Raw genomic sequence first — 16554 nt, forward strand, 5'->3', positions numbered from 1 at the left:
TTTCTGTTTTATGGATGCTTGGTCTACACCTATGTGTCCTCTCCCCACAAGCTATTCTGTTCAGCCCTGTAGGGACTTTTGCTCTTCTGCTTCTCCCTATGCTTATACTCATTTATCCGGGCTTCAAGTTCTGAGTTCTGTGTGTGCAGACATCAACATTTCCAGTCCCTGGTTTATGGCCCTACGTGTGACATCCCATGCACCTGTAGCAGCCTGGCTTTAGCTTTTGTATAGGAGCCGTCGTCAGGTTTCCTGAGGGCTGGAAATCCCACAGTATATGAATACTGCAACATGGAAGAGAAGGCATCTATGGTTATGGTAAGATTTTACACAACTATTCTGTGAGTCCAACTGGAATCAATCCATTGACCTACCTGTCTTTTTCCAAACTATGACTACAAGGCAGAATATAGGCTTCACCAATTGGATGTCCATAGGTAGTTACTTTTCTATTTACATAGGACAAAGGAGTTTAGAAAATCTGACCAATTATTTCTCATTCTCAGAGACTAGAAAATGAGAGCCAGTTTCAAGAGTCACTTACCTAAATGGCTTTTCAGACACCAGTACTTATGCATGTAGCTCTCAGCATAAGCAACTGCCAGGTAAAATTTGAGGCCATTCAACTAGAGCTGTCAACTTCCACCACTTTCCAAGCTAGACTACCTTTGGATGCAATTTGTGCAGCAGCCACATGGGTCAAGCCTCATACCTTTATTACTCATTACAAAGTAGATGTGGCCTACTGGAGCAGGGCATCCTTTGGTCCCACTGTTCTGAAGAGTTTATTCCCATGAGCCACCCGAAAAAAAAGGTGCTGGGGACGCCGTCCCAACCATCAAGAATGAAGGCGAGATAGGACAACATAACAAAGAAGTTATGTGCTCACCATAACGTTCCATGTTTGTTGTCCATAATCTCGCCTTCATTCTTCCATCCCACCTTCCTTCCTTCCCCCCTACCTGGAGGATCGAGAGGAATTTCTGGAATTGGTCATAAACTCTGATTCCTTTCTAGTCTCATTAGACAATAGCTAAGAGTTTTTATCCTTATCCTTTTCTTTTCTGGTTAGATAATTTTCTAGTGATTAGTGTTTGCAAACAAGATCTGGGGAACTGTCAGGAGTCATGGGATAGGGTATAGCCTCGAGCCAGTGAAAGCTCTTGAGCTTTGGTATTAGGCAGAGTCAGAACCGATGCTCGGTTCCGAACCCGACCATCAAGAATGAAGGCGAGGTTATGGGCAACAAACGTGGAATGTTATGGTGAGTACATAACTTTTTTTCTCCAGGCATGTTTCAAAGGAAATGTTACTTTAAAATAAAGTCCAGAAAGCCTGTCACGAAGTAGTCTTAGTTTTTTTAAACAAGCTCTCTTCTCACTGTTACCATAGAAGAGCGCAGCAGCCACTTGAAGCCAAGTTGGGCCCTCCTATTTACTCTAAGCCATGAAACTGTTCCTAAAAGATTTATGCACTTGAGACCACCCAGAAAAGACCCAGCACTCCCTTGGAATCTCAACTTTGTGCTGGAAAAGCTTATACTCACCCAGTGAGCCTGCAGCTTCAGCGTATGTTAAGGTGCTTACCTGGAAAAAAAAACTCTTCTGGTAGCTCTAACTTCTGCCAGGTCTATTTCTGAAGCACAGGCTGTTTAAATTGTGAGCTTTGGCCAACTGAGACCTGCATAAGTGGAGTTAAGTAGATTTTTATCTGCACTTTTATCAAATAATACACAATTTAAAGTAATTTGTTTGTGTTGCATTGAGCAATATCTAGCTGGAAGTTGACTTTTTTCAGTAGGTCCCCACCCACCCTCCCTGTTTTTGTCTTGGTGTTAATCTTGGTGGCTTTGAAACTGCCCACCCCTCTTGTAAATTTGCACTTGGATACTCCTGGGCCCATCTCATTTGCTCACTCAAAAAAAAAAAAATATGCTTTTACTGTATTTTCTTCCTACTTTATTTTGCTTTTGCATCATCTTAAAAGTACTCCGTTGTATTTATTACTGCTTGGTGTAACTCATTCTAAGCCTTTTAGTTTAAGTACTTAGGCTTCAGACCAGTTGTTTTACATTAAGAAGGTTTGTGGTCTGCACTGTAGTGGCAGGACAGGTAGCTTACATCCTTCTAAGTTGGGAACTGCTGATTGAGGGCTCAGTGTCTGTTATTCTAAAAGTGTATTAATTCTGGTTTAAGCACTTGGGCTTCAGGCCAGTTATTTTACATTAAGAGGGTTCGTGGTCTGCACTCTTGTGGGAGGAGAGGCTGGACTCTGCCCTTCTGAGCTGGGAATTTCTGGTTAAAGGCTTATAGTGTCTGCATATTTGAACTGCTTCTTACTGAAATTGGTACACCTTGTTTGCTGTAGCATAGACTAGATCCAGGCCGGCTGAATCTAGCTTTGTTTGTATGCTTGTTGTTTGCTTATTTCCCTGAAACGCTAATTCCACCTAAAACGCGGCTTTTCAGCGCTTCTGTGGATCCCTAGTGATATCTGCATTGCTTACTGTACTTATTTCCTTGTTTCACTTGAATGAAAGTTACGGTTTGTCGTTTTTGCATTTGTTACCTGTAGCACATTGCATTTCAGTTACCTGGCACTTGCTCACTAAAGCAGTTATATGTCAGCACTAAAAAATTAAAAGCACTACACCCTCTCAAACTCCCCTTGAGTACTCTCAAACTCCCCTTGAGTACCTTGTTCCCCATTGGCCCTTCTTTTTCAGTTATAAAGGAATTCCCAATACTATTCTAGCATGTCCAAAGGTCAGTTGTCAATCTCCTCTCCGGTCCAGCTGGTGAATCTGGGAATCTTGAGGCAATGTTACAACTGCCTCATGTACACAGACAACCCTCTCCTCCTCCCAACAAATAACATGTGAGAGATGCAACCATATAGCCAGACTGGAGGCTAAGCTCTCTCAACTCAGTACTGGCGTAACCAGTCAGGGGGAAAAGGAAACCACACTCACTACAATTCCAGTCTCATAGACCTACCCCGACAGCAAACCAAACGCATAAAAACACAAAAAAAGATACTCGGAGGCTCTAAATAAAAATCTGCCTAAGCAGCAGAAACCTCCAAAGCAGACACCCAAGCAACCGCTACCCCAAAAAACAAAACACGTGCAACACGTAGCTCACAAAGCCAGTGTGCCGAACAGTCACAGCCCTTAAGGCTAAACAACACACCTGATAACACTTGTAATAGGTGACTCTATCGTCATGCACACTGACGTCCCGCCAAGCTGAACAAGGAGAAGGTCACTGAGCTGCCTGTCGGGCGCTAGGATCCGCCACATAACAAGCACTCAGGTTACTCCAAGGCAAGTACAAATATGACTCAGTCATTGTCCATGCTGGTGTGAATGACCTGAGACGTACCTCCCTGGACTACATGAAAAGAGACATAGAGGAGCTCTCTGAGCATGTAGCCCAGGCCGGTATGACCCTGACCTTGAGTAGCATCTTACCCTCACCAAGAATGATGCCACAGTATGAAGGCAAGATGATCAATTTCAACAATTGGCTTACGTATTGGTGCCATTCAAAGAGGATCCAATTCCTGTCAGCCTGGGATGACATGCTCGACAAGCCACGATGCTTCGCTAGGGACGGCTTGCACCTATCACCCCTGAGCTTTCGGATATTGGCAAAGGCTCTTGCTACCCCCATAGTGCCTTTTTTAGGCCAGGCTCAAAAGACAAAACCCACCTCCATAGGTATCACAAGGGATAAGAAACTGAGTAGTGCTACTCAATGCCAGAAGTCTAAACCTCAAGATGCACGCACTCGAAACTCTCCTTAGCATGGAGAACATCAATATCTGTGCAGTAACAGAAACCTGGTTCAAGGCTCCCGAGAGCACCCCAGCACTACCAGGTCATACCTCATACCATGCTTTTCAGCCCCAAAACTTGGACCGAACCACAAAAGGAGGGGGGAGTATCAATATTCGTCAGATACCCACACCTCCAGGTTGGTGGCACAGCTCGAAGCATCAGACTATCCATGTGCAACTAACAGTGGGTAAAACTGCCTTCGAGTTTATAGCCTGCTACAGACACCCTCCCAAACCCAGGAACTCCACTCGGCCTTCTGAGAACACTGGAAAATATGAAGGTCTCTCCAAACACCATTATATTGGGCGACTTCAACTACCCAAACATAGACTGGGAGCATTACTCTAGCTCCAACACCCTAGCCCAAAGGTTCCTAGAATTTATAAACTCAAATGCTATGGAACAACTTGTTACCACTCCCACAAGAGGGGAAAACATACTGTACCTGATCATCACCAACATGGGGACTCTATGCTCCAGACCAAAAGTGTATCCCTCACTGGTAAGATCAGACCATAAACTAATCTTACTGGATATTCACATCCCAACCCCACCCCCCTGCCCAGAAAACCACAGTGAAAAACTTCTCTAAAGCAAATTTCACACTCCTCAAAACAGAGGTGGAATCCTTCAAAGCCCCCGCGTCTGTGGAAAATACGGTCCAGACTGCAGAATCCTGTATAAACGCATTCTATGAACACCTTCAGGAATGCATGGATCATGCAATCCCAAATAAAACCAAGACCCAATCCCCCAAAGGCAGACGTCCTGTCTGGTGGACCCCAGCCATAAACAAACTATACAATAGGAGGAGGAAGCTACTACATGATAGAGCAAAATCCCAAAAAGGGAAGGCATCTCTGATCAGTATTAGCAAAAAACTACAGGCACTCAAAATCGTCTAAGGCCAGCTTCGAGAGAAAAATTGCACAGGACACTAAGGATAATCACAAGGCTTTCTTTAGTTATGTTAGGAACCTGGGTGGGAATTCCCAGATATGCTCAGAATTAGTCCAAAATGACAAAAAATACACCGAACCCACAGACATTGCCAACATCCTAGCTGACAGGTTCAGCGTAAACCTCCCCACCAAAACAGCAAATATCTATCCCAGCAGAGTGCTGCCCACTTGACATCTCAGATGCTCAGGTAAGAGCCGCCCTCTCCAAAGCAAAAAACACAGCATCAATGGGACCAGACGGTGTCCCGGGCTGCGTACTACATGAACTCCAAGAAGAGCAAAACCCAAGCATAAAACTACTGTTCAATCTCAGCCTTACTACAGGATATGTACCCAAAGAGTGGCGTACAGCAACGGTGGTCCCTCTCCACAAAGGTGGTGCCTCAACGGATCCTGGAAACTATCGCCCCATAGGCCTGACTAGCTTGGTCTGCAAAGCTATGAAAAGGATCATCATGGACCTTATAAATAAAGATATTGGGGACCTACAGACACTGGATCCCTACCCAGTTTGGCTTTAAGGGCAGATCCTGCCTCTTAAACCTGGTTGATTTCTTTGAAACAGTCACCAAGGCCATTGACGAGGGGAAGGTGGTCCACACAGCCTACCTGGACCTCGAAAAACCTTCGATACAATACCCCACTCGGGCATTATAGATAAGCTCACCAGCTTAAATATAAACCCCTATGTCACTAGATGGGTTGCAAACTGGCTCAAGGACAGAACCCACATCGTTAGAATTGCTGGAGCCATGTCAGACTCCAAACCAGTTACAAGTGGTGTCCCACAAGGCTCAGTCCTGGGACCTCTCTTGTTAGGTATATATTTCTCAGAGGTACAGGCCAACACGGAAGGACTGTGGCTGACCAAGTTTGCAGATGACTGCAAACTGGGCACCATAATCGACTCTCCAGCCGACACAAGCATCCTCCAAAAGGGCCTCATAGAAACAGACAACTGGTGCCAGAGCCATGGCCTCAAGCTAAACGCCAAAAAGTGTATAGTCATCCCCTCTGGCAAAAACAAAGTGCCCACAAATTACCACATAAGTGGTAATCCATTAAGTACGGAAGAAGTAATTAGGGACCTGGGGACCCAAGTTGATAGCAATCTCTCATTTGACAACCACGTGGCCAAAGTGGTTAGAAAAACGTTTTATATAGCCCACCTAATCATGGAGGGATTCACATCTAGATCAGGGGAGGTCAGCGTGCCTCTTTACTCATCCCTCATCAGGCCCATAATTGAGTACAATGCCCCTTTTGGGATGTACCTTACCAGACACCTGCAGCAACTGGAAAGACCCCAAAAGTACCTCACCAAGAGGATCAAAGGGCTCAAACAGATGCCATATGCTGCCCGGTTGAAGAAACTCCAGCTCTACTCAGTGGCATACCGCCTGCTCAGAGGCGATCTGTGCCTGACGTATAAAGCCATGTCCAACCCGGAATTAATGGACATGCTGCACCTCAGAAAATCCAAATCCCATCGAGCTTTAGGTTTACCCCGGGTATCACTTCTGTGTCACTGTTAGACAGAGGCACAGTATACTAACCTCGAAAAAGGGCATAGCAAAATTTATTTAAAATGGGTGGCGAAAGCCAAACACACTTTGGCTAGGCTTATAAATGCCCTAGGGCAGATAGCTTAGTATGAACCTATAATGTGCAAGGAATCTTTCTCGATTATACACAGATAGGGTTACTCTGTACTAATACCTCCTTTATGCTGAAAGTGGTGTCTGAGCTTTCCCTATATCAGGTTGTATATATTCCTGTTTTCTTGCCAGACAGAGTAGAGGTGAAAGGTTGCTACATTCCTTAACTAAGCTGAGGAAGCTCAGATTTTACTTGAACAATACCATATCTTACAGGAAATCAGACCAATTGCTTGTGCCCTTTGCAAAAGGAAAGGGAGTACTTTTATACTAACCATCTCTAAATGCATTTCTAACTGTATTACCTTTTATTACCTTTATGGGAAGCTAGCAGCAGTGTCGGAGCATGTTCCTACCAGTGCCTTTCTTAAGAGAGTTTCTGCTTAAGGCATGAGAAGCAGCAACCCGGCCCTCTGCTCATACCTTTACTTGGCACTGCATCCTAAGTGCTGTGTGCAGGGCTAGGGCGAAATTTGCCTCTGCTGTCCTCGAGAGCTTGATTTCACATGGACCAGCTTCTCCTCAGCTTCCCATTTCAGTAGCTCTGGGGAATATTCCCAAGTGTCATTACAGAAGTGATGAACTATGAGAAACATAGAACCTTTGTGTTGGGGGCTTACTGTAATTGTAAATGGAGCAGCTTCACTGTTGCAGTATTCATTCCCTCCCGACTAACCTTTTCTGCTTTACACCTAAGGTTGGGGTAGTCAGTTTTCCTTTACTTACCCTTCTCCCACCTCCAGATCCCTTCTTTTCATATTCCAGCTGTTCTGGTTTGGGAACTGATCTGAGCAAGTTATGCTACAGGTACCCTGGTGAGAATTTGAGGTCAGACTTGGACAAGACCTGTAAATGACACCAGGTCATGACCCTTTGTACTAGACTTCCTGAAGGGGGGGGATCTGCCAGAGGAAGGTGAGATTTCCAGTATTCAAGCTGGAAATCCCAAGCGCCATTGCTGTAACAGTGAGGCTACTCAAACATTTGGATTTATGGTAATTAAAACGTGACGTTACTTTTAATGGTCTTCTATAAATGTCTTTAATCCCCCCGTTTTTTATTGGAGTTTGGACTTGGCTCTAAACTAGTTAAAGAAAAAAGTTCTTCTGGTACTTCGACTGTCTCATAGCAGTGATGCATTCTTGATGTTCGTGTTTCACTGTTGCAGTCAACACATTTGGGTTATCTGCTTGCAGTAGCCCTCAGTCGGCCTGATTATCAAAGTCTTGGGTCCTGCGTTTGTTGCTGTCTTCATCTTCCATGACGTCAGGTAGTCAGGGGTATAAAGCATTGCTGCCAACGCCATTACATCGGTGTTTTCTGTCATGTGCCCGAAGCAGAAGCAGTTAGTGCCGGTCGGCCGACTCCTGAATTTTTCATTTTCGAGTTTCACATCCGAAGTCTTCAACTAAGTTAAGTACCCTGTTGGGGAAACTCTTTCTTGCTCTAAACAGATGTCAGTAAAAGTTAGTAATTGTGTTTCTTGAGGAAAGCAAATACCTCATAAAGATTTTCATTCGTACTGTATTCCTAGCCTAGGCCCTGACCACAAAGTACCTCGCTGTCTGTTTTGTGCCTTATTTAAACAACGAACTATTCGTTGGTATATTTACAATTCTAAATATTTTGGTACTCTGTTCAATTACCCAGATATGGCTTCGGTAAGCCACCAGACTACAGACATTCCGAAAACGCCAAGATAGACCGCTGACGTCCAAAGCTGCCGACGACACTTCTCCTAAGCTAGTTGCCAGTTCGCTCAGTGAGGTGCTTTCCCAGCCCCTGATACCCGCTAAGTCAGATTCGCAGGCCTCTACTGAGACCCATTCGGAGTCCGGTATGCTGCGGTATGCTGCGAGATGCTTCAACTGTGGAACCTGCGCATGTCTCTACCTTGGATGGGTCTGGAGCCGCTGTGCAGGCACAGGCTTCTGAGGGTGTATTCAGGTCTACTGACTTGCATATTAAACCAACGCCATCTTCTTCTTCAAGGCCTAAAACTCGATCCATGCTTAGAAAACCAATGTACAGACCTCATGGTCAGGCCTCTATGCCTAAAAAACAAATCAGAATGGCTGAAGACCTTATTACTTTAATCAGGGGAAGCCAACCTTCCCCCTCTAAGAGACTGAATTTGCTTATGATTCTTGTGATCAGGATTCTGAAATTTGTTTCCTTTGATGACCAGGATTTACCCTTATCTACCTATGAGGATTCTGATGCAGAGGACTCTCTTCCCTTAGCTTCCCCTCCAGAGGGTTTCTCTTTTGTTGAAACCTTGCATACTCTTAGGGAGCATTTTCGCTGGGAAAGCCAGGATTACTCTGATTCTAAAAAGAGGCTTGAGGATTTCTTACTCCTGCCCCAACACAGGCCTTTAGCTATCCCCCCTGTACTGAACATTGTTGATGCCTTTTCGGAATCTAGCTTGGTTCCCGACTACTTAACTCCTGCTCCCAGAAAACCAGATAGATATTACAGGGTTCCTGACTCTCTCAAATTCCTCTTTAAAAATCCTACTGTGGATCCTGAGACCATTTCACAGGGACCCAAGGGCATTAAGGCTGCTACTGCCAAAAATCCTACTCCCAGGGTGCTGGATAGATGGGGTAAGAAGGTATACACTTCTGCAACCTTGGCCAATAGGGCCTTAAACTGCCAGTTTCATATGTTAAAGTATCAGCAACATATTATTGGATTGCTTAAACAGAAACTGATGTTGATTCCAGACTGTGCTGAAAATATTTACAGGATGTAATGCATTCTGTTGAACAAGTTGGAAAACATACTTTGCAATGTGATTTTGATTCACTAGAGGCATCTTGCAGGGCTGCTGTCACTGGGTCTATACTTAGAAGGCATGCTTGACTTAAGGAGCATTCTTTGCCAGATCATGTTAGAGCTAAATTGCTGGATGCTCCCTTAAACCAGGACCGCCTGTTTGGCAAAAAAGCAATAGTAGTACTTGAAAAGATGGAGGAAAAAGCTAAACCTATGCAAACTGTTAAAGATTTCCTGCAAGTACAGCATCCAAGATTTAGTAGGCATTGCCCTCTAAGAATTTGTCCTTTCCTGACTCTTTCAGGCCTTCTCAGTCCAAACCCGGAACCAGCAGAGCTTCAGTCCCAAGGTACGCACAGGACTAAGCAGTGGGGGGCTCCCACTTCCAAAGCATGGAGTAATAAGATGCCCCCCACCCATGTTAAACTGTCTCAATGACTTAAAACTTCCAAGCCCTTCTCAATTGACTGCCCCTTTAGGGGGGGGGAAGATTGCTCTGCAAACAAAAAACTGGGAACTCGTTACCCAGGACAAATGGGTTTAAAATATAGTTTCCCAAGGATACAGATTCCACTTCCACACTTTACCAATTCCAAACGGTTGGCCAGATCTACCCCCAAATCAGTGGGCAGAGACTCAAAAGCAAGATGTTCGTGTTTCACTGTTGCAGTCATTACACTTGGGTTATCCTGCTGGCAGGCTACCCGCAGTCGGCCTGAATTCCAAAGTCTAGGTCCGGCGTCTGTTGCTGTTGCCCCTTCCCTGACGTCAGTGCGCCAGGGTTATAAAAGATGCAGCCGACGACATTTTGTTCAGTCTTTCTTGCCGTGCGGTGCCCGAAGCAAAAGCAGTTCGCAAGTGCCGGTCGGCCGACTCCTGAGATTTTCAAAAACGAATTTCAGATCGGAAGCCTAAATTAAAGCCAAGTACCCCGTTGGGGAAACTTTTTCTTGCTCCAGACCGATGTCAGAAAAATTTAACAATTGCATTTCTTGTGGGAAGCAAATAACTCCTAAGGATTTTCATTCTTACTGTATTCCTTGCCTAGGCCCTGATCACAACGTTGCTAGCTGTCTGTTTTGTGCTAGATTTAACCAACGCACTACTAAGCGTCGGTAAGATTTTGCCTTTCATTACTTTGGCCGAAGATTCAATTATATAATGCCGTCGGAACAGCTGGCTAACAGTTTATAAAAAGCGCAAGGAAAAAGAAAAGGGTCAGTATCCGAGGTCCAAAACTGATGACAAGGCTTCCGCTAAGCCAGTCGCCGGTTCTCAGGCGTTTTCGCAGCCCTGACGCCCTCTACCTCAGAGCCACAGGCTGCTTCAGATTCCCACGTGGAGCCAGCTAGACCTCTGGATACTCAAGGTATTGGACACTCTGAAACCTTTCTTTCAGATGGGTCCGGAGCCGCTGTGCAGGCATCGGCTTCTGAGGGTGTTTTCAGACCTACACAGTTATATGTAAAGCCTTCCTCAGCTTCTAAAGCAGTCTAAAGCAGCTCTAAAGACAAAGAAACATGTACAGCATTCTCCTGGACAGACTTCCATGCCTAAAAAACAGATGCTCAAAATGGCCGAAGACCTAATCACCTTGATCAGGGGTTCCCATCCCCCTCCTTATAAGAGGCCTAGGCAAGAGACAGAATATTAATCTTCAGATCAGGTTTCCATTTCCTCTGACTCCTCTTCTTAACAGAAATACTCTTCCTCCCTGTGAGGATTCTGATGCTTTAGAATCTATCCCTTCAGCCTCTCCACCTGAGGATTACTCTTTTGGGGAAACCCTCCATACCATGAGGGAGCACTTCCACTGGGAGAGCCAAGACTACTCGGAATCAAAGAAAAGGCTTAGAGATTTTCTTTTACTACCTCAGCACAGGCCTCTTGCTATTCTCCCTGTGTTAGACATTGTAGACTATGTATTTTCAGAGTCCGACCTTTCTCCTGACTCTCTACCCCTTGCCCCTGTTAAACCAGACAGATACTACAGGGTTCCAGATTCACATAAATTTCTATATAAAAACCCTGCTGCTGACCCAGAAACTATTTCTTAGGGTCCCAAAGGGGTCAAGGCTTCTACTGCAAAAATCCCTATCCCCTCTGATAGGGATTCAAGAGCACTAGACAGATGGGGGAAAAAGGTTTACACTTCTGCTACTTTGGCTGTGAGGGTTTTAAATTGTCAATTTCATATGCTTAAATATCAGCAATACTTAATGTCACTGCTAAAACAGAAAATGTTGGCAAATTCTGCAGAAAATAAGGAAATGCAGGATTTATTGCATGCAACTGAACAAGTGGGAAAGCATACATTGAAATATGGTTTTGATTCTCTGGATGCTCTTGCAGGGCCGCAGTTACGGGTTCTGTCATTAGGAGGCATGCTTGGTTAAAGTAACAATCTGCCTGATCATGTTAAAGCAAAATTATTAGATGCTCCATTACAGCATGATACTTTATTTGGTGTTAAAGCAGAGGAAATGTTGAAGAAGATGGAGGACAAAGCAAAATCTATGCAAACAGTAAAGGATTTCTTACAGGCACAGCCACCCAGATTTAGCAGGAACTGGCCTACAAAGAAATGGTCCTTTCCAGTGTCGGACAGGCCACTAAGAGGCAGTTACAGATGCCCCAGAGGCAGATCCCAGCCCCAGGCCTAAACAGTGGGGGAGCTTCTACCTCCAAAAGCGGAGAAGACAATTCACAGCCATACAGGAAACCGTCCCAATGACTTTCCTTTGCCAGCACCAAGCACTTATCTTTTGACTGCCCCCTTGGGGGGAAAGCTAGCACTTTTTTCTCAAAATTGGCACATAATCACCCAGGACAAATGGGTCTTGAATATAGTGTCCCACGGCTACAGGTTCTATTTCATACCCTGCCAAGGGCAAAAGGCATGCCAGACGTGCCACACAGTCAATGGGCAGAAGCACAAAAACAAGTTTCAGCCCTCATGGACATGAGGGCCATTCAGCAAGTACAACAGCAAGAGCAGGGACAAGGATTTTACTCGGTACTTTTCTTGGTACCCAGAAAGGACAAAGCCTGGAGACCAATACTGGACCTGTCTATTCTAAATACATTTCTGGACGTTCCAAAATTCAAAATGTTGACTTTGCAGCTGCTTCTGCCCATGCTGGGCAAGAAGGCTTGGCTTGTAACTTTGGACCTATAAGAGGCATACCTGCATGTCCCAATCGGACAATCTTGCAGAAGATACCTCAGATTCATAGCTGGCTCAATGCACTACAAATTCTCTGCACTGCCCTTTGGTTTATCTACTGCACCCAGGGTCTTCACAAAATGCCTTTCACCAGTAATTGCATTTTGCAGACAGAGGAATTCAAATATATCCTTACTTGGACGATTGCCTTATTCAAGCAGAGAACAAGGATATTCTACTAAAGCATCTGGCGTTTGTAAAAAGATTATTAATTTGCTTACGGTACGCAATAAACAAAAAGAAATCAAAACTAGTACCCTCTCAAGAGATAATATTCCTGGGCACAAGCTTAAATACAACTGCCTAGATGGCTTATCTCATGCCAGACAAAGGCAACTGACGTTTTACTTCAAAATGTTGGCAACAAAGACCCAGTTATCTGCAAGGAAAATTCTGCAGGCTTTGGGCTTCATGGCATCCTGCATTCTGCTAATTCCATATGCCAGACTGCATATGAGGAAACTACAATGGTATCTAAAAAGTGTTTGGACTCAACATTGCCACAGCCTGGAAACATCAATTACCCTCATTCCTTGCCTGCAACAGGAGTTTCGATGGTGGGCACAGGCCTGTCACCACAACAAGAGACAGCTATTCACCCTACCCACTGCCAGGCGACAATAACAGATGCATCAGATAATGCCTGGGGGGCACACATGGCTGGAAAATGTATCCAGGGCACATGGCCCATAAGCCAAATGCATCTTCATATTAATCAAAAAGAGATGCTGGCTGTTCAGAATGCCCTGACAGCGTTGAAGGATTTACTTCATTCAGGACAACTACTGATAAGGACTGACAATACTACAGTCATGCGGTACATAAACAAACATGGAGGCACACATTCCTACCCCCTCTGCAGAGAAGCCATGACTTTTTGGGACACAGCATTGAGTTATCAAGTACACCTGCAAGCACAATTCCTGCCAGGAAAGAAAAGTACTCTGGCAGACGAACTAAGCAGAAACCTCACGGATGGAAACTGGATCCACATGTCTTCAGCATGATAAAGAAATGGGGATGCCCAGACATAGATCTATTTCCCTCCCCTCACAACTGCCAACTACAGAGATTCTGCACAAGGACTTATGCAAGCATGGAATGTGGATGCTCTATCATTCAGCTGGCAAACCTTAACAGTATACGCCTTTCCTCCTCTGACCTCCTCCCCAAGGTACTCCTTAACGTCTGACAAGAGAAGTCAAAAATGATTTTGATTGCCCCAGACTGGCCCCGCCAGCACTGGTACCCAATCCTAAAGAGCTTGTCTCAAGGCCCAGCCTGGACATTACCTCTTAATTCCTTACTTACTGACCCAACAAAACAATCAGATACTGCACAACCAACTCAGGACCCTAAATCTGACAGCATGGCGGATAATGTAGCCATTTACAACACACCTTTCTCTAAAGCAGTGATGGATGTTATTTTGGAGGCCAGGAGGCCCAGTACCAGGAACTCTTATGCAGGAAAATGGAAGAGATTCTGTGCTTGGAATCAGGCGCAAGGAATTGACACGTTTTTACCAAATATTCCTCAGATTTTACAATGTCTAACTGAGATGCTGGACAAAGGCCTATCCTTTTCATCAATTAAAATTCATGCCTCTGCCTTTTCAGCTCAGTACAATACGAAACCACCTATTTTTTCTCATCCATTGCTAAGGCAGTACATCAGAGGAGCCAAAAACTTAAGACCTCCAAGGAGAGCACAAATACCTGCAATGGGACCTCAATTATGTCTTTGAAAAACTCACACTGCCGCCTTTTGAGCCAGCCAATACAGCAGAAATAAAGTTCTTATCATGGGAAACAGCTCTGATCCTAGCAATAACCTCTGCAAGATGAGTCTGAGTTACAGGCACTCATGGCTGTGGAAGCTTTTATCATTTTCCATCCAGACAGGGTTTCTCTGAGGACGAACCCAACATTTATGCCTAAGGTAGTGTTCAGTGTGGCTCCTAACCAAACCATTCATTTGCCCACTTTTTATCCAAACCCACAGAATAAGGGTGAGACTCCTGCATTCTTTGGACATACACAGACAGCTTTGATTCTACTTGGACAGAACTAAAGCTTTCAGAAATACTGAGCAACTCTTAGTGGCATATGCTACAGAATCACAAGGAAAGGCCATCTCAAAGCAGACCATTTCAAAATGGGTAGACCACTGCATTCGTTTCTGCTATTCACAACATGACAAATCAGTGCCTAAGGTCATTAGGCCACATTCAACCAGAGCAGCAGCCACTTCAGCAGCCTTCCTCAGAGGGAGTACCAACCAAAGACATTTTAGAGGCTGCAACTTGGAGTTCAGTGCACACTTTTACCAAGCACTACCACTTACCTCTCTACTCTAAATCCAGAGTAGGCTTTGCCACTGAAGTTCTCCAGAGCCTTATAGCCCCTCCTAATCCTTTAGACCCAGCCACCCAACCACAGCTTTGAGATTCAACCCAAGTGTAATGACTGCAACAGTGAAACACGATGAACATAGTACAGTTGTGTACCTACCATAAATGTAGATTTTCGAGTGTGTTCACTGTTGCAGTCCAGGTTACCCACCCACCATCCCACTTTCTTTGCTGGGACTAATCTGTACTTCTTTATCCTATACAACCTATGTGGTGTATTTGCTTGTAGATGAAGGAAATGTTTATTTTTGTGCATGCATACGTATTGGCATAATTTTTACCCTACCAATTTGGTGGGGGCACCTGACATCTGGGACAAGAAAAACTGAAGAAAATGGCGTCTGCTGCATCTTTTTTTTACCCCTGGCGCACTGACGTCAGGGAAGAGGTGACAGCAACCGATGCCGGACCTAGACTTTGGAATTCAGGCCGACTGTGGGTAGCCTGCCAGCAGGATAACCCAAGTGTAATGAGTGCAACAGTGAATACACTCTAACATCTACATTTATGGTAGGTACACAACTGTACTTTTGCTTCCCCCCAGAACTACCAATTGGACAAATTCTGCACAAGGGCTCCCCATAAACAAACTTGGAAAGTGGATGCCCTGTCCTTCACATGGAAAAATCTGTCAGTTTATGCCTTTCCCCCTCTGCCTCTCCTCTCCAAGGTGCTACTAAAGATTAAGCAAGACAAACCAAGGACGTTACTGATTGCACCAGACTGGCCACTGTAACACTGGTACCCCCTCTTGCGCACTGTCACTGCTGGCACCTGCCTCAGTCCTCTGCCCTGTTGTCCCAGCAGGAGGGCCAGATTCTGCAACCTCAGTTTCAAACCCTGAGCCTGTCTACTTGCCTCATCTCTCTGTTACCATCCCACAGTTAACAAGTGTTGGATGTCATTCTGGAGGCAAAGGAGGCCTAGTACTAGAAAATCTTACGCTGAAAAATGGAAAAGATTCTGTTCCTAGAACCAAACTCAGGGGATGGGCACAGCAGGGCCCAATTTACCCCAGATTCTTCAATACTTAACTGAGATGCTTCACAAGGGCCTTTCCTTTTCCTGCATCAGAATTCATGCTTCAGCCATTTCAGCTCATTACAACACAGAACCACCCTTCTTCTCTCATCCACTGCTCAAGCAGATGTTCTTCATGTTTCACTATTGCAGTCATTACATTTGGGTAATCCTGCTGGCAGGTTGCCCTCAGTCGGCCTGAATTCCAAAATCTTGGGTCCTGCGTCGGCTGCTGTCGCCTCTCCCCTGACGTCAGGTCGTCAGGGGTATAAAAGAAGCAGCCGCCGCAATTTTCTTCAGTCTTTCTTGCCGTGTGGTGCCCGTAGCAGAAGCAGTTCGCAAGTGCCAGTCGGCCGACTCCTGAGATTTTCATGTTAGTTTCAGATCTGAAGTCTTCACTAAAGCTAAGTACCCCGTTGAGGAAACTTTTTTTCTTGCTCCAGACCGATGTCAGAAAAAGTAAATAATTGTATTTCTTGTGGGAAGCAAATACCTCATAAAGACTTTCATTCTTACTGTAATCCTTCCCTAGGCCCTAATCACAACGTTTCTGGTTGTTGGTTTTGTGCTAGATTTAACCAACGCACTATTAAGCGTCTGTATGATTTTGCTTTAAACTATTTTGGACGCTGGTTTAATTATGCAGAAATGTC

The sequence above is a fragment of the Protopterus annectens genome, chromosome 8.part1, assembly GCF_019279795.1.
Source record: "Protopterus annectens isolate FY-2018-M chromosome 8.part1, PAN1.0, whole genome shotgun sequence".
In the NCBI taxonomy this organism is placed as follows: Eukaryota; Metazoa; Chordata; order Ceratodontiformes; family Protopteridae; genus Protopterus; species Protopterus annectens.